The sequence below is a fragment of the Camelus bactrianus genome, chromosome 13 (genome assembly GCF_048773025.1).
Source record: "Camelus bactrianus isolate YW-2024 breed Bactrian camel chromosome 13, ASM4877302v1, whole genome shotgun sequence".
Taxonomy (NCBI): Eukaryota; Metazoa; Chordata; class Mammalia; order Artiodactyla; family Camelidae; genus Camelus; species Camelus bactrianus.
In genome coordinates, this window is record NC_133551.1 from 11,381,030 (window position 1) to 11,403,788 (window position 22,759).

The 22,759-nt window shown below is 44.4% G+C and overlaps 1 long non-coding RNA gene across 7 annotated transcripts in view; it reads left to right on the plus strand.

Moving 5' to 3' along the window:
* LOC141579681 (uncharacterized) overlaps positions 1-22,759 on the plus strand; it is an 84,614-nt gene that overhangs the window by 36,549 nt on the left and 25,306 nt on the right. For 4 of the 7 annotated variants that reach the window (XR_012511543.1, XR_012511540.1, XR_012511545.1 and 1 more), the window contains exon 4: positions 16,505-17,076. This is a non-coding gene — a long non-coding RNA (uncharacterized LOC141579681). Of the gene's footprint in view, positions 1-11,540; positions 11,771-12,274; positions 12,424-16,504; positions 17,077-18,464; positions 18,634-22,759 lie in introns of all 7 variants that reach the window. The other 3 variants (XR_012511544.1, XR_012511541.1, XR_012511546.1) reach the window with 3 other exon arrangements.

Below are 22,759 nucleotides of genomic sequence, written 5' to 3' on the forward strand. Positions count from 1 at the left end.
AGCTGGGGCCTAAGAACTCCCTTCACAACCCAGTCCTGTTGATACAAGAAAACAGATGTGGGGCATGAGAAGGGCTGTGTCCCACGCATTAGTTGAGCCCCTGGGATTTGTCCCTCCAGATGTTGGTCTTTGGCTTCGTGTAGGAAATGATTCAAGAGCAAACAACTGTTGAGTAAAGGTAGATTTACTCAGAGAGATACATTGAAAGGCAATAGAATTGCCACGAGGTGTGGGGGTTGGGTGCTCAGATTAAAAGTAGGTACACACTCCACAGACAGAGTGTGGGCTTTCTCCGAAGAGGAAGAGAGAGGGTTGACCGCGAGGTGGCGCTGTGTTGCTTGTTTTCTTGGGCTTGGTGGTTTCATATGCTAATAAGTAGAAGGACCAGCCTAAGGGCAAGGGGCTGGGATTCCCGGGGAGTTGGCCATTTCCCACCCTGTGACCTTTTGTGGCTAGCCTTGGGACTGCCATTGTGCCTGGGGGCGTGTTATTCACCATGTTACTATTACAATGGGTGTATAATGAAGCTCAAGCTCTGCTAGAAGTTAAATCTCTTCATCCTGAGCCTCAAGGCCTATTGGAGGTTGAATCCTTCACCATTTTGATGTTAATTGCTGTGTCCTTCCTTGAATGGCTGTGCTCTGTCCCCTTCCATCCTGTCTCACTGTGATGACACAGAGAGAGCAAAGGCCAGGCCATGCCTGTGCTCCTGCATTTAACAGGGGGAGGGGTGGGGTGGGCTGAGGATGACTCTGAGTGGTGAGAAGGTTGTTTCAGATTTTTGCACGTGGGATATGGGGACCTTCCAGCAGCCACCGCGGATTTATCTCTCGGGCATTATTGCTTGTGTCACTCATCTTTTTCTATTTTTCTTAAAATATTTAATCTAAATTTAATATCAGGTTTTTTTATGAAAGAAATTTCTCGTTTTCTTTTCTTTGGGTCTCTTTTGGGGGGGGTAGGTAATTAGGTATATTTATCTGTTAGTCGATGCCCTGGGGCTAAGAACACGCTCTACCACAGAGCTCTCCCGCCCGCCCCATCATCTTTTTCTTTTTGCTTTAATGTTACAGAAACCACAGGCCAGCGAAGAAACAAGCACCACTCGGAGGGTTGGAGTACTCAGATTTATTTTGCCAGCGGGCTCAGAGGGGCTTCTGCTCCGAAGCTCTGAGCACCTCCAAGATATGCACATGAGGTTTTATAGGTTTAATTACAAGTATGGGGCTATTAGCTAATAAGGCTCAAACAACAAAAAGCAAGTAATCAGTACACTGGAGCTTATCAATTTGGAACAGATCACGTTACTGACACATGTTGAGATTGGATTTACGAGTTAGCTTGTTAGCCCAGTAAACTAACACTAAACTTCAGATTTACGAGTTAGCCCGGCAGAACTTAGATCACTAAATTGACACTTATCACACTTAGATTTATGACTTAGCTCGTTAGCCCAGCTGAGCTTTTCCTTCACATCAGCTGCCAAGAATCTTACAGCTGAATTTCTAGTAGGCCTTTAACACTTACCCTGGCTTAATGGCATCCATTTTTATGACTTTACCTCCCCCTGGTTTCATTTAATTTTTGAATCTCCATTTTCTCTTCACTCTCACATTGTCTATTTGTTGTTATGGTTTTTAAGCTGTGTTTAAAAAAATTGTTTAATTTCTCTTTTAGCAGGAGGCTGAAAGTAAATAAATATGTAAACAAACATCACATTTAATGCTTTTATACATTCTAAGCTGTTTAGTATTTACTTAAAAACCAAATTGCCTACTAAAGAGATAACATTTTTAAATTATTTTTTAATTTTTTATAAAGGTATAGCTGATTTACAATATGATATAAGTTTCTGGTGTACAATAGATGCACAATTTTTAATGTTATGCTCCATTTATAGTTATTGTAAAACATTGGCTATATTCCCTGTGTTGTAAGTTACATCCCTGTAGCGTGTTTATGTTACATGGAGCAGTTTGTATAAGAAAGTTGGTTATCGCAGAGTCTGGGGCATGGCTGTGTCTGACCCAGGGTCACCGTCACCCTGCCTGTCAGAGCCCAGGCTCTCACACTTCTCTGCAGGGGAGCGAGTGGAGGCAGCCTTCATCAGAGCTGGCACCACCCTCTGAGTGGCAGTGAAAGCAGTGAATGTCTGTGGACGTGCAAAGTGTTGTTCCAGGAGCTTTACTTGCACTTCTGCATTTAATAATTAAAGCCCTCCTTTAAAGAATCCTTTTATGTTTTTAATGAATAATACATTTTATTTTGATATTGATAGACTTCAAACCTCCGGAAAATTTACAGGAGTAGTACAGTAAAAGCTTAGATACAGTTCATCTAAAGGGCACTATTTGTCCTTTTGTGTCTGGCTTATTTTAGCATAAAGTTTCAAGGTTCATCCATATTGTAGCCTGAATCATTACTTTATTCTTTTGGTTTGATAATATCCTTTTTCTTTTTTTTCCTTATTGGTCTATTTAAAAACATTTTCATTGAAGTCTAGTCAGTTTATAATGTTGTGTCAGTTTCTTGGGTACAGCACAATTCAGTTATATAGGAACATTCCTGTATTCATTTTCATATTATTTTTAAACATAAGTTACTATAAGATATTAAATATATTTTCCTGTGCTATACAGTATAAACTTGCTGTTTATTCTATACATAGTCAGTATCTGCAAATCTTGAAATCCCAAATTATTCCTTCCCACACCCTCTCCCCTCTGGTAACCATAGTTAGGTTTCTATGTCTCTGTGTCTGTTTCTGTTCTGTATATAACTTTATCTTTTTGTTTCTTTCTTTTTTGTTTTTTGTTTTTTTTTGATTCCACATGTGAGCGATCTCATATGATATTTTTCTTTCTCTTTCTGTCTTACTTTTCTTAGAATGACATTCTCCAGGTCCAATCATGTTGCTGCAAATGGCATTATTTTATTATATTTTTATGGCTGAATAGTAGTCTATTTTACAATTATACTAAAACCTCTTTATCCATTCATCTGTCAGTGGATATTTAGGTTGTTTCCATGTCTTGCTATTGTAAATAGTGCTGCTGTGAACATTGGGGTGTAGGTGTCTTTTTGAATTAGGGTTCCTTCTGGATATGTGCCTAGGAGTGGGATTGCTGGGTCATATGGGAGGTCAATTTTTTGTCTTTTGAAGAACCTCTATACTGTTTTCCACAATGGCTCCACCAAACTGCATTCCCACCACAGTGTAGGAGGGTTCCCTATTCTCCACAGCCTCTCCAGCATTTATTGTTTGTGAACTTCTGAATGGTGGCTATTCTGACTGGTGAGAGGTGAGACTTGATTGCAGTTTTGATTTGCATTTCTCTGATAATGATATTGAGCACTTTTTCATGTGCCTATTGGCCAATTGTATGTCTTCAGTGGAGAAATGTTTCTTTAGGTCTTCTGCCCATTTTTGGATTGAATTGTTTGTTTTTCTTTCTTATTACGTGTAAATCTGTTTACATATTTTGCGAATTAAGCCCTTGTCAGTCTCATTTATTGCAAATATATTCTCCCATTCCATAGGTTTTCTTTTTGTTTTGCTTACTGTTTCCTTTGCTGTGAAAAAGCTTGTAAGATTAATTATTTCCCACTTGTATATTTTTGCTTGTATTTCTATTGCTTGAGTAGACTGCTCTAGGAGAACATTGCTGAGATGTATGTCAGATGTTTTGCCTATGTTTTCTTCTAAGGGTTTTATACTATCTTGTCGACATGTTTAAGTCTTTAAGCCATTTTGAATTTATTTTTGTGTATGCAGTGAGGGAGTAGTCTAACTTCATTGATTTACATGCAGCTGTCCAGTTTTCCCTACACCATTTGCTGAAGAGGCTGTCTTTACTCCATTGTATGTTCTAACATCCTTTGTCAAAGATTCAATGACCAAAAGTTTGTGGGCCTATTCTTGGTAATTTTCTTTATCCGTTCATTGATGGATGGATATTGTTTGTAACTTTGGCTACTCTGAATGATACTGCCATGAATATTGATGTGCAAGATTTTATGAGAATATGTTTTCATTCTGTTGGCTGTACAGTTGGTCCGCCATATCTGTAGTTTCCACTTCATGGATCCAGATGGCTGTAAAGGGACTCGAACATCCTTGGATTATGTTATCCAGGGTGGGGGGTTCCTGATCCAACACCCCGAGGATACTGAGGGATAAATTTATATGTAGGAGTGGAATTGCTGAACCATATAACGCTAACCTTTTGAGGAAACACCATAATTCTCCAAAGAAGATACACCATTGTCCCTTTCCACTGGCTGCATATGAGGTTTCTCTGCATCCTGAACGACACTTATTGTCCATGTTTTGATTATAACCATCCTAGTGTGTGTAAAAAGCGATCTCATTTTCATTTTGATTTGGCTAGTGATGATGAGCATCTTTTCATATGCTTATTGGCCATTTGTATATCTATTTAAATCCTTGGCAAATTTAAAAATTGGGTCTATTTTCTTGTATTGTTCAGTTGTAAGCATTTGTTATATATCCTGGATACAACTCTCTTATTAGATACATGCTTTGCAAATTTTTTCTCCTATTCTGAAGATTGTCCTTTCACTTTAGATTTTTAAACATTAAAAAAAAATTCTTTATAGGGGAGGTAATTAGATGTATTGATTTATTTTATTTTTTTTGCTAAGCACGCACTCTATCACTTGAGATACCCCCTCCAATGTCATTTCACTTTCTTGATGATGTCCTTTGTAAGAAAATGTTTTAATTTAGATTAAGTCCAGTTTATCTGCTTTTTTCTTCTATCACTTGTGCTCTTGGTATTGTATCTAGGAAACCAAAGCCTATCCTAGGACCACAAAGATTTATACTGTGTCTTCTTTTAAATAGTTTATACATTTAGTTTTTACGTTTCTGTCTGTGATCCATTTTGAATTAAATTTATTTGTTATATAAAATATGGGGGTCCAGATTCCAGATTCATTCTTTTCCCTGCAGATACCTTCTTTCCCTGCAGATACCCAGGTGTCACTGCACCATTTGTTGAATAGACTCTACTTTCAATGAAGTGTTTTTGGCACCCTTGTGGAAAACTGAATGTAAATGTAAGTTTTTTTCCCCCTGGGTTTTTATAGTGTCTCATAGATTTATTAATCCAAACTATGACAGTACCATACTGACTTGAGTACTATAGCTTTTTAGTACCCTTTAAAATGAGTCCTCCATCTTTACTCTACTTTTTCAAGATTGTTTTGTCTGTCCTGGGCCCCTTGCACTTCCATATGAATTTTGGGATCAGTTTTTCAATTTTTGCAAAGAAGTCAGCTGGAATTTTGATAGGGATTCCACAGAATTTGTAGATCACTTTGGGGAGTCTTAACATTTTTAACAATATTGTCTACCATTCCATGAACATGAGATGTTTCCATATATGTAGATCTTGTAAATTTTATTTCGGTGATACTTGAAAATGTTCAATGTACAAATCTTGTAAATTTTTGTTAAATGTATCTCTCATTTAATTTTTAATGCTGTTGTAAATGGAAAGGCTGAGCTTCTTAAGGGTGGGACTATATATCAATTTGTTTATTTCTAGGATTCCCACACAGCAAACACTCTAGGTTTATATTTGCTACATAAATCTATCCACAACTCTTCTGACCCCCATGTTATAAGAAACCAAGACTCACGTTAATCTACCTGAACACCTATCTGGAAGTGAGAAATGAGACCCTTGGTTGAGGCTTTGTGCAGTTGATACTGAGAGCTTATTCAGGATGGCTTCATCTTAATTTCTTTTAAACAAACCTTTTGGTGTATTTAGTCAGATACATTAAGAACATGGCCTTTTGATGTGCAGAGGAGCTAAGACTATAATTTTCAAATAATTTCGAGTGAGAGTGTTGTTCTTTAAACCTAATTTGCATCAGTCTTTGAAGATTTATGTTTCAGGAGCTTTGACTAAAGAACACCTGTCTTTATTCAATAACGACAACTAAATGCTCAAGCAACATGTAAGAGTTTGAGCAAACTGCCCCCTCCCCGTAGTGCTGGTTGGCTGCAGCTGTAACTGGAGTCAGCACTTACCTCTCCCAGTACACTTGTGCTGATCTGCTCAAAGGGGTTCGTCCAACAGTTTGTCAGTCTGTTGGAGAAAGCCATAAAACATTGATTTAAGGTTGCTGGAATGCAATATATTCTTATTAATATTAAGTAAGCACATATTGAGTGCTTACTGTATGTTGGGAATTGTCCCTCAGCCTCACATGAATATTATTTCTCTTAAAACCTCACATATTTCCTTGTTATTCACACTTTACAGATAAGGAGACTGAGAATTATGTCTTCTCTCTTTTGGGGGGAGCTCATTATCAATGACAGGAAGTTGTAAGGAAAAAGATATTGATTCATCCTGAGAAAATATTTTTCTTAGAGTCAGCAATGAAGAGGGTGACCACTGAAGAGGGTGATCATTGTTCGATTGAGATGAGCCCCGTGTTGTACGGAGTCAGCATCCCTGTCCTGTACACGGCACGTGTAGAGCTGTGTGGTGGATGAGGCGGCGAGGCCGCGCAGGGGACGCGGATGCCGGGCAGTTGGGCTGTGCTCAGGCCGGTGGGGCTTTCTCCTAAGGGCAGTGGACCATCATTGACAGATTTTTAGTAGGGGAATGGGGTGCTCTCGTAGATCACTTTTGTCTTGTAGAATGCTTAGAAACATTTAGAAGTCTCGGCAGGAGGTGATGTGATGAGTCAGAGTAGGGTGGCTGCGAGGTGTAGCAGTGTTCAGTTTTCAAGTGGTTTTCAGTCCCAGGTTTGTGGCTCAGTAGCCATGGCACTTTGGATGACGCACTCAAGGAAGTGAAACAATTTATCTAATCAATTAAAGCAGTGATGTACCGACTTCCCAAGACTGCTGTGGAGATCCAGTGAGATTACGTGTGTGCAGTGTGCAGCGTGGTCCCCAGCACAGAGTCAGTGCTGAGTGAGTGCCATTGAGTACCTGGTAGGACAGGTGTGGGTGGTGGGACTCCATGACTGAGGAAATCTGGGCCCTGAACGAGGGGTCCAGCCACATCTGTGAGTGATGGGCCTGAGCTGGGATAGGGAGGGAGACCTTGTCCCCCGACCAGGGGCCCTGGGCAGGACTGCTATTGGAGGAGAACCATGAAGTCAGTTCTTTGCAGGTGGAGTTTGAGGTGTCCTTGAGACATCTAAGTGCAGTGTCACGAGCTCAAAGAGGAGGTCTGGGCCCGGCCTTGCATTTTCCTATAATCTCAATCCCTGAGGATGCTGAGGTTTGATCACTAAACGTGAAGACATACTTTACAGGACAAGTGAATAGTAGTATCATCTCTGTCATCAAAGCTCACGTCTCTTTATTCATCACTCACTTTGTTAATTGGGTACTTACAGAGCTCACTTTACCGCCCTCACTTGGGTTCAGGCTCCACAGTAAAGAGCTGGTGAGCCTCCCTCTTTTCCAGAAGAAGACACATTTAGCTGGTAGCATTCTCTACCTCGCCAGACTTAGAATTTTAGTTTGTTATATTAATTCTATTTTCTGTTGGCCATCTCCTGACAGGAGAGACGTTTTACCTCATGATCATATTTCAATTAGCTGTTACTGAGAATTGCTGATCTGATCCATAGTGTATGTATTATATTAACTTTGTACAGTATTTATCATTTTTCTGTCTTTGTCCTTTAATTTTATATGCCCTTTCAACTTTCTATCCTATTTGGGGCGTTATTTTTTTTAATTATAAAATGTCTGTTAGCAGTTAAGAAAACAAAAACAAAGAAAAATGCACATGATATCTAAATTTAGAAAATATCTAGTGTGTTTTCTGTCTCGGCAATGGAGTGTTCTAGAATCTCATGAAAACATTCATTACACAAGTTCCTTGAAATTCTGATTAAGAAATAAAACCTTCCTTCCTCATCTTTCAAGCTGCACAGCTAATTGTCAAGAAAGTGAGGGGAAATCCTCAGAAGCCAAGACAAACCAGAAAGCAGGGATTCTGGGAGATAAGCGAGCCTTAGAAGCCCTGGGGTGCCTGTTGGCTCCTGAACAGAGTTTTAGTTGCCCTGACAGGAGGGCAGGAGGTGAGCCCGATTCCTCTCACACTGGGAGTTGGATGGCTGATCATATGTAAGGCCAAGCCCATCCCGAGAAGCCTGGTTTACTAAAGGTTGAACTAGGAAATAAAATCCTCAAGGCAAGAAAGTAAGGAATGTCGATATTTTTGGAAGAGGGGAAAAATAACAAATCCAAAGTAAGGATATAGTTTAAAGCTGTTCTGGCATGAGAGTGACCACAAACTCCTGGCAGAAAAGCACAGCTTTTCCTGGAATGAGAAGTTGGGTTTTGAATGGATCAGTGAACAGCCATTCCGAAAAACGCCTCCAGAGTATTGTGGATCAAGATACTGGACCCCAAACACCTCTCTTCCAAGGGTCATTTAAATAACCAGAAATGTTTTAAAGGAAAGAAGCCACAATCATATTTCTATTTATTGACATTACTATATGCTAGGAATTCAGAGGTAACTATGTGAATGAAACTTAGCATAGAAGCTGTGGATGTGCTTGCACGCGGGACATTTCACAGAAGTGACCGGTCTTATCTGCAAACAGAAATTCCTGCCAAGGGACTCTGCCCATTCCCAGGGGAAACATTGCTTGCAGACAAGAATGTTTATTAGTTCCTCAAAAGGAACAGGCCTGGGAACAGGAGAGTCTGAGTGTAATTAAGATAAGGAAGCCTTAGATGTAGTGCACATGCGTCAACCTAAAAAATGTTTACTCTCTGTGCTTGGCAAGAGTTACTCCTTTGTGTAGATGGTATAAAAAATAAAGGAACCCGAATCTCGGGAGACATTTTGCACCACAGCAGCTCTGTGATTCATTTCGTCGGCAACAACTATGGAGTTGTCTCCTATTTTATGGACCTTACTATCTCTTTGGGGAGACAAACTGACATAGTCGGGGAGCTTGGTAGAGGGAGGTGTTAGTCTGTTGCAATTAGCCAGGAGAGGAGATTAAGAAAGCAGTGAAGGGTGGGTGAACTTTTTAGCTGAGTACAGACAGCCTTGTTCAGTTGACTTTTAATTGCAGGCTCAATGAGTAGTCACTGGAGGGAATAGATCTTACGGAGGATGGACTTAGCTCAGGCCTCTTTAGAATGGACACGTGAAACTGGAGAAAGACAGTCAAATCTGTGCAGACATTGAAGTTCACTTGAACGTGCTGTATCCCTGAGCCAAATATCGGACAACTAGAAAGCACTTCTTGAGGACAGAGGAGTGGTTTTTAAGGTTCTCCAAGAATGAATCCCAGGGAAACGGGATGGCCAGTTGTCAAACTGTGACTTTGCAATTTGGACGGTATATCCACCAAGGTTATTGGCATTTTATGGGTTTCCATTTCTCGTTAATACATGTCAGGTGATGAGGATGTGGACACACGTGTTTGACACCTTGTCGAGGTGACTTTGGGTTCCTGCCTAGAAGCGCGGTCCCAGCTGCGGCTGCGTCAAACATCTTGCTGCCCATCCCACTCCCCGGCTCCGTGATCACTGCAGAGTCATCCCTTGTTAACCTGTCCATCTCCTCTGTGACATCATAACCCATGAAAAGACCGGAGCGTATTAACTTGGCTTTCTTAAAGTCAAAGGAACAGATCTACTATGGAGTCAGATTTGTTCTTTCCTATTTCAGTAGTGCCATGGAGAAGGAAGTTTGGGCAGCTTTTTGTAGGGTCCTGGAGGATTTCTCTCTCAGCATCTGGGTGCCTCTATTGAAAACCCTTCATAGCTGTCTGGCATGCTGTAAAACCACTCCACCTGTTTTGCCCTGAAGATGTGTTCAGTTTATAACTCATCTCTACTCCTTGGAAAACAATTCAGTAAAAACTCAGTTGGTTTTCCACCAGCCATGGGTATGGGTGAGGGATAGCATGTTGTTATTTTATAAAATAATAATAATAATAATAATAATAATAATAATAAGAAGAAGAAGAAGAAGAAGAAGAAGAAGAAGAAGAAGAAGAAGAAGAAGAAGAAGAAGAAGAAGAAGAAGAAATAAATAAAATCAATAATAATATTAATAAAATCAATAATAATATTATTAATAATAATAAAATTAATAATAATAAAAGAAGTTTTAAAACAGCACTGGGCACATAGGAGAGAGTCAATAAATGCTTCCTGGCTGAAATCAAATTGATGGCTCAGTGATTCCATGGCTGCTGTATTTGCTGAGCTTGTTACTCCTTTGCTCCATTACACTTTTTTTAAACTGAAAAAGAAATACATGCATATGGTTAAAAACAATTCAAACAGCACAAAAATACACAAGTGAAAGAAGTTTTCCCTCATCCCCTGTTCTTCCAGCCCTCCCTGGAGATGCCACTGTTTACTATCCTTTGTGTGCTTTTCCAGATATGCTATGCACATTCCCAACTATGTATGTAAATTCCTTTAAAGTTTTAGTTATTTTTAACTTAAAGGGATTTAAATCCTCAAGTGGCTTCTGCCTCGGTAATAGAAAAAAACAAACCTTACTCCATATTAGATCTGTTCCTTTGACTTTAACCCTTTGCTCTGTCTCCTAGGCTTCATCTTGCTTGTAAAACAATGTTGCCTAGAGCCTGAAATATACAGAAGAGCCTATTCTGAAGGCTCTGACCTTTAAGGATATTTAACACTTTTTCATTCATAAAAAGATAACAAATTACAGAATAGAAAATAACGTTTGTTTTGTTGGAGGTTTACAGAGATTTGACCCAGGCAGATAGCTGCAAGAACAAAGGATTCTAACAACAAGGAATTCCTACACCAGGAAGATTGCAACAACCAAGCACGTAGGAAAGGAGCCTGAATTCTGACTTGGGGAGATGGTTTTCCAGGACATTAGTTTGTCATCTAGCTCTACAGAAACTTGCTTTTCCATGCCCCAGCAGCGGGTCTCCCAACTTATTGGCCTGTCCTTCACTGAGGAGAATGAATTTGGACTCGGTAACACTCCTATCTACCTAGCAAGCTGGGCACTGGAACTGAGGACAGCTCTCCCACACCCAGGAACCTACTGTGAGCCCTTGATGGTTCCACTTGGGTTAGGTGTGTTTTACCCAGGAGGGATGGGACTATGCACCAACACTCAGGCAGTCTGCTCTGTCTGGGGCTCTGATCTTGTACCTCCTGCTCCCCGCAAGGCCAACACCTGGGACAGTGGAGCTAAGGCAGAGATCTTGCCTGCCTTTTTCCCAGCCTGTAAAAGGGGAATATGTACACTTCCCAAGGTAGTTCTGAGAGACAACACCTGCTGGTGCTTGGTTGACAGAGCAACAGGAAACCCAGCTCCACTTGGGGACAACGGGTGTGATCCCCGTAGGGGTTCAGCAGAGGCATCGCCTGGAGGGCTGGACCAGGGAGATAAAACTTGAGCTGCGGGCCTTGAAGGGTTACAGAATGGTACAGAGGCAGGTCTGCCGCCTCCTTCGGGGTGCCCCAGAAGTAAAGATTTTTCCTTACATCTCCGCTACTCCCCTCCCCTCTCCAGATCCCTACCTACTCTCTGCTCCTCCTGTCCATCTGTCTCCCTCCACTTTTCCCCTCCTCTCCTCCTCCCCCATCTTCTCCCTCCCTCGATGCCCCAGCCTCTATCACAGAACCAAGAGAGGATCTCTGGCCCTCCTGCGCATGCGCAGTCGGTGCCAGCTGGACCGGGGGTTGGAAGCCCCAGCTCCGAGCTGGGAATCGGCCCCAAAGTCTTCTCAGCTCTGTCGACCGGTAGGCCTTTAGCTCCTGCCCGGGGCCGGGGCCTCTGGCTGTGGAAATGCAAGGTGGGGGGCTCCCGGGAAAGGGGTCAGGCGTCTGCGGGAGGGCGGTCCTCACGTCAAAGCCCGCGAGGGCGCGAGTCAGCCTGTGTTCAGCTGAATTTCTCGGGCCAGACCCCTCTGCCCGAGCCACCTACCCCGGCGCCCTGGCCACAGCTGTCCCGGGCCAGGTGTGCACATGCCGCCTCTCGCTCCAGCCAGGCTCCCCTCAGTCCGCGGCTGGCGACACCTTCCCCTCTCCCGCCCATGAGTCCTCTCCTCCCGGGCTTCCTTTCCTTGGCCGCAGGCTCGTCCCTGCCCCTGGGAGGGCTGTGTCCCGGGTGGGCGGGTTCTGCGGACCCGATCGGGGGCGGGAGGCTGGGGCTGGGTCTGGCCTCAGAGCGGGGCTGCAGCCCGCGTCCCCACCCCTGCTTTCCCTGCCCTGCAACCCCGGGGCTGCCCTCCTCTCCCTTTCCAGCTCCCTGAGGACCAGCTCAGCGGCATGCGCGCTGCTTCCCGGGCTTAGAGCCTCAAGCTGTAAAGCCCAGTTTCTCCTGATGGAGTCTGGAAAAGTGAGCGCCAGTGCTGAGGGAGTTTCCATCTCCCCCCTCAGTGTTTCTGCCACAGGTAAGTACCTTGAACACTTTCAGGTGTTATGATGGCGGTGCTTGTTGATGTCACGTGTTTTTATAGTGCCAGGGATTACAGTGTTGAAAGCAGGGCTTGGTTCAGTTAAAAATGAGCTGAAGGCATGAGGCTGTGACATGCTCCTTCCTTCCCACTCCCAGTGTGAAACGTGTAACCGTCGATTTTAAAAAGATAGTTACAGTCCCTAACTAGCCCAGCCCAGCTAGGGTGCGTTAACAGGAACAGCACCACCAGAGGCGTTGAAGACCCAGGGACATTGCAGTCCTAAAAAGCTCCTGGCACAGTTTAGTTTGTTTTGGTTTTTTGTTTTTCTTAAATTGTGGGGTAGACTAGTTGTATAAAGGGAAAAATAATTGTCAAGGAATATTTTTTCATATAACAGCTTTATTGTGATATTGTTCACACACCATGAATTCCACCCATTTAAATGGTACAATTCAGCAACTTTTAGCATATTCACAGTGGTGCAACCATTATTATTCCAGAACGTTTTCGTCACTTCAGAAAGACCAGTGGAAATGAATGACCTATCCACCCCTCCCCAGTGGTGGTTCTAAAGAAGTTTCTTGGCTGTTCCTGACCATAAATTAACTTGTTACATTCCATGAAAAGTCTGGTAGGAATTCTAATCAGAATTGCATTGAATCTGTCTATCAAAACAGGAAGAATAATTGTCTTTATGGCATAAACTTCTTCTACCCTTGAATATATCTGGGACCCTATCTTTTCATATTTCCAGAGCCTGGCCCATGGGAAGTCCTCACTAATTGTTGGGCTTGTGAATGATGAGATTCTATACATCATTAGTTGTCACTGTAGCTTTTCACAGAAGAGAAAAGTAACCTCAGTGAAGCCAAGTGACTGTCTGATGGTCAGAAAGAGTGACAGTCATTGCTGGAGTGATCCAGTGGACTTGGTGCTTGTAACCAGAATTCTCCACCACCTACAGCTAAGGGGATAAGAGTGTTCTTTTATTTTATCTTAATGGCGTTGATTTTATTTGTACTTATTTTTTAAAATTATTTTTAATGAAGTGTAGTCAATTTACAATGTTAGATTCAGGTGTACAGCAGAGATTCAGTTATAAACATATGCATATGTATATAAATATGTTTTAGATTGTTTTTAGCACAACTCATTACAAGAAATTGAATATAGTTCCCTGTGCTATATAGTAGGTCCTTGTCATTTATTTTATATTTATTAATGTGTATCTGTTAATCCCCCTTTTCCTGCCTGCTAACCACAGTTTGCTTTCTAAGTCCATGAGTCCATTTCTAGCAGCATCATTTTTCCTACTAACATACGCTGGTTGACTGCTTTCAGCTTCAGGAATTCCATCTTATCTGTGGGCACTTTTCTTCTGGTGGGCCTTTATGTGGTTTGCACACGTAATAGAGATTTGTACTTGGGAGAACTCCAGGCCTCGTGTAGTCCCTGGAACAGAGTGCCCACTGAGTTGATGCTTGAACTGGGGAAAAAAGCAGAGTAAATGTTGGAATTTGCACTATGGTTGAGACTTCCAGGTTTCTATAACCTGTTTAGCCCACCTTAATATTGGCTGCACCCATACTGGGTAATTTGGTGGAATTTCATGGTATGGTAGTGTAGAGACAGGGCCTTGTATGCTTCTTCTCTTTCCTTTTTCTAACACTCATTCTCCTGGGCCTCCCAGATCCTCCCCCAGCAGTGCCCAGGGCTGGCATGATGCTGCGCTGAAGCAATATTTGTTAATAAGGCCCTTTCCTCATCTCTTCTGAACTTCTCTGCACAATGAGGTCTTAGACTCTGCACAATGAGGTCTTAGACTAGATAAGTGCTTTTCAGTTTCTTTTAAAGCCATGTTTCCTTTGAGAAACAGAAAATGCAAATCTCTCCTCCCATCCCAACCCTTTAGATTTTGATATGTCCTCCAGGGAGTGACATAGCTCTTTGTGGAAAATTGAAGTTATTGTGATTCCAGATGGCACAGAAAAGACTCTTCAGAAATTTATTGCAGGGAGAGGGCAGGAAAGGGGCAGCATGTCACAATTTCTAGTGTGAGCCCTGGAACAGGGGCTTGGGTTTAAATACGGTGTCTGACGTGGCCTCTCTCTAATCTTGTACAATATGATAAACTTCTCTACCTCAGTTTCTTAATGTGTCAAGTTGGGGTGATAATATTTTAAGGCTTTTGTGAAACATTATACACATAAGCCATCTGTGTCTCAGTAGAAACAAGACCTGCTAGGGAGTCAGGGATTTCTTTAAAAAAAAATCTTGTCCATAGCACTCTGTCAGTGTGTATTTTGAATTACCTGGAGGGTGAGGGTTGAGTCTAAAGTCCATCGTGGGACAGGTGGCCCATAGTTCTCTGTGCCCCCAGATTGCCCCCTCCTCCCCAGTCCTCTTCCTCAGTCCAAGATGAAGTTCCCTAGTAGATTTACACAGAGGTCTTGTGGAAATGGCTTTTCATTTTATTGTTTCACCAAGGAGGGCTGCCATCATGATCTCTGTGGTCAGGTTTTGGTGACCTGAAGGCTATGCAATTGGGGGTTTCTATTAAATAAAAAAAAATATAACAAATAGAAAATTAGAACAAGGGTGGTGACAGGGGCTCTTGGAAGTGGGGACCATTAGCTTTGTTAGCTTCAGGTGCAGTGGCCTTTGGCCACGAGGACCCATCCTCATGCTCTGAAGTTGGAGGGACCAGTGGGTTCAGTGGGAATGTTAACTGAGTGTATCTCATGGGCTAGGCATTGTTGTACTTGTACTGTGTGTTCCTTATTTGAGACAATGAGCTCATTTAACCTCAATAGCCTCTTTAAAATATTAGACTTTTTATTTTGAGATGTAATGTAGGTTCCCCTGTACTTGTAGGAGATAATATACGGAGGGCCTATGGACCCTTTGCCCAATTTTCCTTAATGGTTCCATCTTGCATAGTTGGGGTACAATTCATTACTGACTCACTAACCCTTTGAGGTTTGTGTTATTGCCCTCATTTCTATCTATCATTAAACTGGGGCTTAGAGAAACACACAGGCCTGCCCAGGTCACCCACATGTTTAGTGTGTAGTCGGGTGTAACGTGGGCTTGGGATTTCCAGGAAGTACCATTATGATGTTCTGTGGCAGGGAGCAGCATTCACTTTGCTTGTTTATTCATTCATTCAACAAACATTTATTGAGTAACCTCTGTGGGTCAGATGCTTTCACAGGCTTATCTGATTCTTCAGCAGTACTGAGAATCAAGTGTTTTTTTGTTTTTTTAATCTGAGAAAATTAGCTCTGAGAGTTTATAACACCCCCCAAAGGAAATATAGCTCATAAAGGAGGGATAGTAAATTTGTACAGTCCCCCCTCTTTATGCAGGTGGTACCCTAGGCATTTTACATTTGCAAACTTCCATAATCCAGATATATTCTTGTAAGGCAAGGATTTTTTTTAAATTGAAGTATAGTCAAGTTTACAATGTTGTGTCAATTGCAAGGTGTTTTTTGAATTTTGAATTAAAAAATATTTTTTGAGAAGGGTAATTAGGATTATTCATTTGTTTCATTTTTTAAAATGAGGTACTGGGGATTGAACCCAGGACCTCGTACATGATATGTATGTGCTCTACCACTGAGCTGTACCCTCTTCCCCAAGGCAAGTTTTCTTATCCATTATTCTTCAGTTTAGGAGTTCAAATAAATTGGTGTTGAAATCCAGATCTTTTGATCCTACTGCGGTTCTTTTCTTTATAATCTGCTGAAGGGGGGGTGGGGAAACTATTTCCTTTGTTCATTTCTTTATTCCGCAGTGTTGAGCACTGACTTTGCATCAGGGTCTTGCTAGGTGCTTGGAAACAGAAAACAAGAAATGACCCTTCTATGCAGGGGCAGGAAGCCTAGACCAAAAGCTGGGTAATGTGATCCGAGCTACGGTAGCCATGTACAGACTCTGAGGACAAACTGTACCCCCGGCTTTGCTTGTGCTTCCCTTGCCTTCTGGCTGGTACACACCAGGTCACCGCAACCCAGAGGCGCCCGCAGCCCACAGCACAATATTTACCTTGATCTCCTCTCCCCTCTCGGCAGGGCCTGCAACATGAGCATCCCTGACTACGTGCAGTGTGCTGAGGAATACGAGACTCTCCCCGTGGTCTTCCAACCCGTGGGGATCATTTCAGAGGACAATTTCTTTTGCATCTATAAACGAATCTCCTTGGTGAGCCAGATCAGCCCGTGCGGCTCCCAGTGGGCACTCTGTATCCACTACAGGCACCACTATGCGTTCGAGAATGCGTGGAGTGACTTCCAGACACACCGCACGGTCGTGGGCCTTGTCACCATTACCGACTGCCTCTCTGCCAAGGCCTTCGAGAAGCTCCATGTTCAGAGGAGCTTTATGGCACCACGCTTAATGACTCTCAGCTCTTTGTCTTTGTGCTGCATGGGGAGGTAGCCGAGCAGCCACACACCAACGTGGCCTTCAAACTACGAGGACTGCCGGGTGGTGGAGAAGAGGATCGAGGACTTCACTGAGTCACTGTTAATCTTGCTCAAGTCCAAGTGGCTGGATGGGACCCTGACAAGTCTGGGGAAAGGATCCCCCTCCTCTGCACCTTGTTTGAGAAGGAGGACTTCATGGGACTGGACACAGACAGCAGGTAAGTCTACCTGTAGGCCCAGCCACCCTGGCTGTGTGCCGGGTTCCTTCCCTACATCCAGGAAGGGATCAGCAAGGAAGAGGCCTGTCTTGTAGCCAAGGGTGGAGGGAGGTGCAGCCCGACGGTTTACAGACATTTAAAAGTGAATCTGCCTTTGTTTCAGAGAGATCCTTTTAGGGTAAGTGTGGAGACTTCCTCCCGCTTTTCAGCCAAGACCCCTGGTGGGACCCCTGGAGTTGCTGTCCAATAGAGTAGCCACAGCCACTGATGCTATGAGCGCTGGGGAAGAGGCTGGTCTGAGCTGAGATGTGCTGTAGGTCAAATGCACATCAGACGCTGAGACTTGTCTAGTAAAATTATGTAAACTATCTTGTTACTTTCATATATTGATTACATGTCAAAATGATAGTATTTTACCTACAGCAGATTAAGTAAGATCTGTTCTTAAAATTAGTTTCTAATATCTGTTTTTTTGTTTGTTTGATTGTTTCTTTGTTTACCGTTTTAAATGTGGCAAGTGGGAAGCTTTCTTTACATGGCTCTCATTTCAATTTTGTTAGGCAGCCTGTCCTGGGACAGTCTCATCCCTTTGCTTATAAATGAGATGCTGAATCCCGAGAGGCAGAACGAGATGCTGGTTGAGCTGTGTCTGGAGCCGGTGTCTCTTGCCTCCCAGGTCCAGCACCTGCTGGGTTCAGGCCCTCTCTTCCTCCCCGACAGCCAGCATGCCAAGTTAGGACATCAGAAACACCTCCAGGGAATTCCGGATGAACTCCTTATGCAGGGAAAGGCGTATCACGGAGTATGAGACAAAGCAGGGAAAGATTCATCCTCACTTTGTCCCTGTGATTAAGTCAACGGCCCCACTTTTGCCTTGGAAGTGCAGACGAGCTCTCCTGGGCTTACTACCTCCCCACCTTATGCTCTGTTTCCCCGTGTATCTATCATGCTTTCCCTCGGGCAGAAGAGGTGAGATGCCTTTACCCAGAGGTGGTCCCCCTTTGCTGGGGAGATTGAGGGAAGCTGTGCCCCCATGGCCTACGGCCTCGGGCCTTGAGTCTGGAGGGCGCTCATGGCGGTACCACAGGTGACGGTCGGAGGACCTGGCACAGGCCCGCTGTGGAGGCAGTGCTCTGTGATTCTTGAACTTACCTAAGATCAAATCCTACTTTCTGGTTGTTGGTAAGTTGGAGGAGAAGATGCCAGAGAATTGATAAAAAGAAAGTCCAGACCAGCCCTGTGAGTGAGAGGCACAGGAGGCCCGAGTCCCACCTGCGTGTGGTGCCTGGTGGGCTCTGGATGAATTTTCTGTTCCTCCCGGACATACCTCTATGACTTTAGTAAGGGGTGAGACATGTAGTGGCCATGATCTTTATTTGTCCTCACAGGGCCCTGTGATCTACACGTCCGCACACCCTTCTGCTCCTTGGGGATGAGGTGGCAGGTTTAGGTGCCTGGGCATTGCTGTGGGCACAGCTGCCAGCACCGGGCTACACCGAGGCAGGCTCCGTTCACCTCACATGTCACCTCCTGCTGAGCCCCCAGGCGTTAGTCAAGGTAGGTGCATCAGTGCAACGTAAGCAGGGACCATGTTCTCCCCCTGGACAGACTGGTGGGTGAGCAGTGGAAGCCTGGAGTCCTGCCCAAGCCCCATGGCCAGTGCCTCCTCTTTTGTCATAGGAGGCACTGGTGACATTTTTGCTCAGCAACTGCTTGGTTCTGAGTCTGCAGACCTACCAGAGAATTCCAGCTTGTATTTGCCTTTTGAAGTCTGCCCTTGGGATTTGGCGGAGTAGCTGGATGTGTGCTTAGCCCATAGTGTTGACACTGTCACCATTGTTTACCCAGAACCTCGTGTACCAGGCATGGCTCTCGGCATCAAAATACAGCAGTGCATTAAACTCCCTCCTGGTGGATCTGTCTGTTTTGGTACCATAAGGGCTCAGCCAGCATCTGAACGTCAGTGAGATAACGCGGCCAGTGAGCTCGGGTCAAGCACGTTCTCCTCCAGTCACTTTTACTCCATTGTTGCTTTTACTATTCCACAGTCATTAATTTTTAAAACAATGCTTTGGTGCAGGAGCAGAGACTAATTCTCTCCTGCTACTCTCGTTGGGAGTGAGTGAAACTGTCCAGCTTGTAATGCAACCACATTTTGTGGCTTAAAAGCTGCCTAGACGCATGTATGTGGAGTTTTGGTTAGGGGCGCTGACCACGTTGGGGTCCCCAAGCAGCGTCGCTCCCCTCAGGCCCCTGCCTTCCCTGGAGCAGGAGGTGAGGGTGGGTCTCACCGTCCCTGCATCCCTGGCCTCACACACTCACGTAAATTCTTGTACATGCTGTCAAAGTCATTTTTGTTCTTGTGTGTTTCTAATTTTCGCTTGTTCCTCCTTTCCTTTTTCTTTATTCCTTTTTCTCTTGTACCGCGCAGTTGCGTCTGAAAAGGTGGCTGTGCATATCCTGCATTGGAAATAGCTAGATCGCCCTCCGTGCTGTCTCCATCGCTTTAAAAACCAGAAACTTTTCAGGTGCCTTGATCCATGCATTATCCTAGTCATCTTGTTATTTTCTAAATTTTTGGAATATTTGCTTTGTTAGCACATCACCCACTGGTGTTTGATATCTGTTAAAATCTTTGCTTTGAGGAACCTGTTTGGTCCTCCTTATATTTGGTGACAAATGCACCTTTATTCAATTAGTTTAATTGTTTTGAAGAAGTGAGATGCGAATTGATTTAGGCAGCTGCTGAGGGATTCTTTTCATGGAGTATTTAAACTTGTCAAGTCAAAGTCTGCAGCATCTTGCTCGATTCCTGCTTTTACACAAACGTGCTCAGCACGCGGTTCCTGGCTGTCTCTGTGTGACGTGCGTGACGGCGCTTCCTGACGGGCGGTCACTGGTGAGAAAGTGGCAGGCTTGGGGGTGGGCAGCTGCAGGGGACAATGTTGGAGGAATCAGTCACCGTTTGGTTATTTAATTTTTTTTTTTTTGCATTCAACTTCCCCGTGCCATTTACTTTATTTTGCCTTCATAAAGGGGCAGAAGTGGGTCTAAAATCCATGCCACTCTTTTGTTCCCTTTACGAGGCTGGTTTTTCTGAGTATCAGGACAACATGTACTTCTCCTAAGTAGCTGGCTTACATGGATCTGGTGGACACAGGGACTTTTAAAGGGACCGTAGCTTCCTCTCTGCTCCAGCCAGTGGGCATTCAGAGCCGGGTCTGTGGTTTGCCTCAGCAGCCGTGCAGGCCTCCCTGCACCGGCCTTTACTTTTAACCCATGTTGGCATTAAAGAGCTGACTCCGTGTTTGTTGCTGCTGACGTCCCCCACTTATAGCCGTGTCGTTAGTTTGTGGTAGTGAGTCTCCAACCCCCAGTCAGCCATGAAGGAAGATGCTTTGGCCAATCTAAGACCTTGGATTCTCACCCCCACCCTTGTTCATCTCACCCAGGGGAAGAGTTTGGCCACCACCATCATGCTGATCATGAGGTCTTGTTTCTCCTTTCATGCTCTAGTCCAAATGTGAACACTTCATCCTTCACTGACTTTGTCTCGCTTGAGACAGGCCAGATATTCTGAAAGAGTCCATCACATTCTCGGGGGGGAACAGAACAGAAGTAAGTCTCGCAAGTAGAAGGAGTCTAGGCTGTCCGGGTTGGCAAATGCAGGCTGGGATCTGTGATTGTTGGGCTGTGCCCTGGACACAGGCCTTTCCCGTGGCTCCCGAGGGCCCAGGGGTCGGAGTGAGGACAGCCTTGCTTGGGCTCCTCCATCCTCATCTGCTCAGTGACAAGTGTGTCTGCTAATAGGAGCTCCACCAGACCTCCGGACCTTCAAAGCTCAGATCACGGGAGAACATTGAGTCCCTTCTCCAGAGCCTCCTTTGTGAGAATCCAGTGCCTTCTGTGGTGACCGGCGGCAGGAGATGCCTCCCCCTCCAGGGAGCACCCTTCGGAGGACTGTGACTCAGTGCACCTTGCTGTGAGCCTGTGGGGATCCGGCCATGGTCCCTGCAGAACCAGACTTGAGATGGGCTTAGCAACGGAAATGACAGGACTAATATTCCAGGCCAGGGCTGGAGGGAGGGAACAGGGGAAATTGAATGTGACCTCAAACACATAGGTGAGTGCTGGGTCTGTTACTAAAATGGGGAACATGGGAGGTACCTGCCAGAAATTGAATTCCAGAGTAAATGGTGGACATGAGGCATTTTTAAGATGCCATTTTTCATCCAAGTTAGGACTTCATAGAGGCACTCGGGTCTATGAGCCTAGGGCTGAGTTGAAGGAGCTGGACTAGAGATACACGTTGGGAGTCGTCATTCTTAGCTGGTGTTCACAGCCACGCATGTAAATTAGATCATCTTGAGAGCTGCAGACTGAGGCTGAGGGGGGGCAGGTCTGTGCCTGGGTTGGAGGAAAGCCCAGACCATGCAGCTTTGGTGTGTCAGTCTACGACGTTTGCGATTTTCAGACTAATGCCATTTATCCTTAAGGGGCCGGGGGTTGGGCAGGGCCAGCCAGGAAGAAATCTGAAGGGAGGGTTGTGGCCACGTGTGTGTCTTGGGAAGTTGCAGAGTCTGCAGGGTCCGGGAGGGTAGACTCCTCAGAAGCTGGAGTTGGAGTGAGGTGTGTGTTGAAGGTAGTCACACTAACATATCAGGGAGGGAAGGAGGCCTAGGGAGTCCCCGCTCTTCCTGACTCACTTTCCAATGAACAGAAGGCAGACAGAGGATCTGAAGTGAGAAGGGATGGGCGCTGGGAGGGGAGCCAACCTGGAGAATGGTCCTTGAAAAATTCTGGAATAGTCTCCCTGCAAAATAGAAGTTAAAAAAATCCAGAATCTTAAGAATATTGATAGTGACTGGGGAGAAGGCAGTTGTTTTTCTGGCCTCCTAACGGTAAGGCATGTATCCAGGGATACACAGAATATCCGGGCAGTCTATTCCGGGCGTTTGGTACCAGGGAAACAGCACAAGTTTAAAGGGGGACAAGGGCAGCGGAGGGAAACTAGCCAGGCCCCGTGTCAGGTACCAGTCGGCCGCCCTACTTGCATGTTGCATTCACATCCATGCCTCCCAGGTGGGCGGTGGCAGCCTCCTTTTGCGGATTGGCAAGCCTTCTCAGAGGGGTTAAGTTATTGGTCCGTTTAGAGGGTAGTAAATACTGTAACAGCATTCAAGCAGGGTCTTGTCAGACTTCAAGGGCGTGTTTTCTCTACTAATTCCGGTACCTCCCTGGTGTACGTGAAATGGTGAAGTGGGTCAGTTTTGGGGCCTTTCAGAAAAAGTACGATTTAAGTGCCTCAGGACTGATTCACAAAGCTCAGTGTTCTTTGATTGTTCTGAAGCACCGCAGTGCTTTACGCCCCACAGAGGTAAGGTCTTACTCCTTTGACGATGAAGTGGTTGCAAATGATGTATAGGTGCAAAACCAGACTTAGCAGCTTCTGAAGGGAAACTCTCCAGTTCTCCCTTGATAGACTTTCTTCTACGGGATGTAGCTGTGCTGCAGCATAGGCCTGAGCTGTCCATATGGATTGTGGGTTTGATATCCAAATTTAGCATAAAACAGTCAGATGAAGAAAATCAACGTTCACAATTTATTTTTGGGTTTCATTAGACAAGATATACTATCAGGTAATGGCCCATATAGCTAATGAAATTGAGTACACAACATTGAA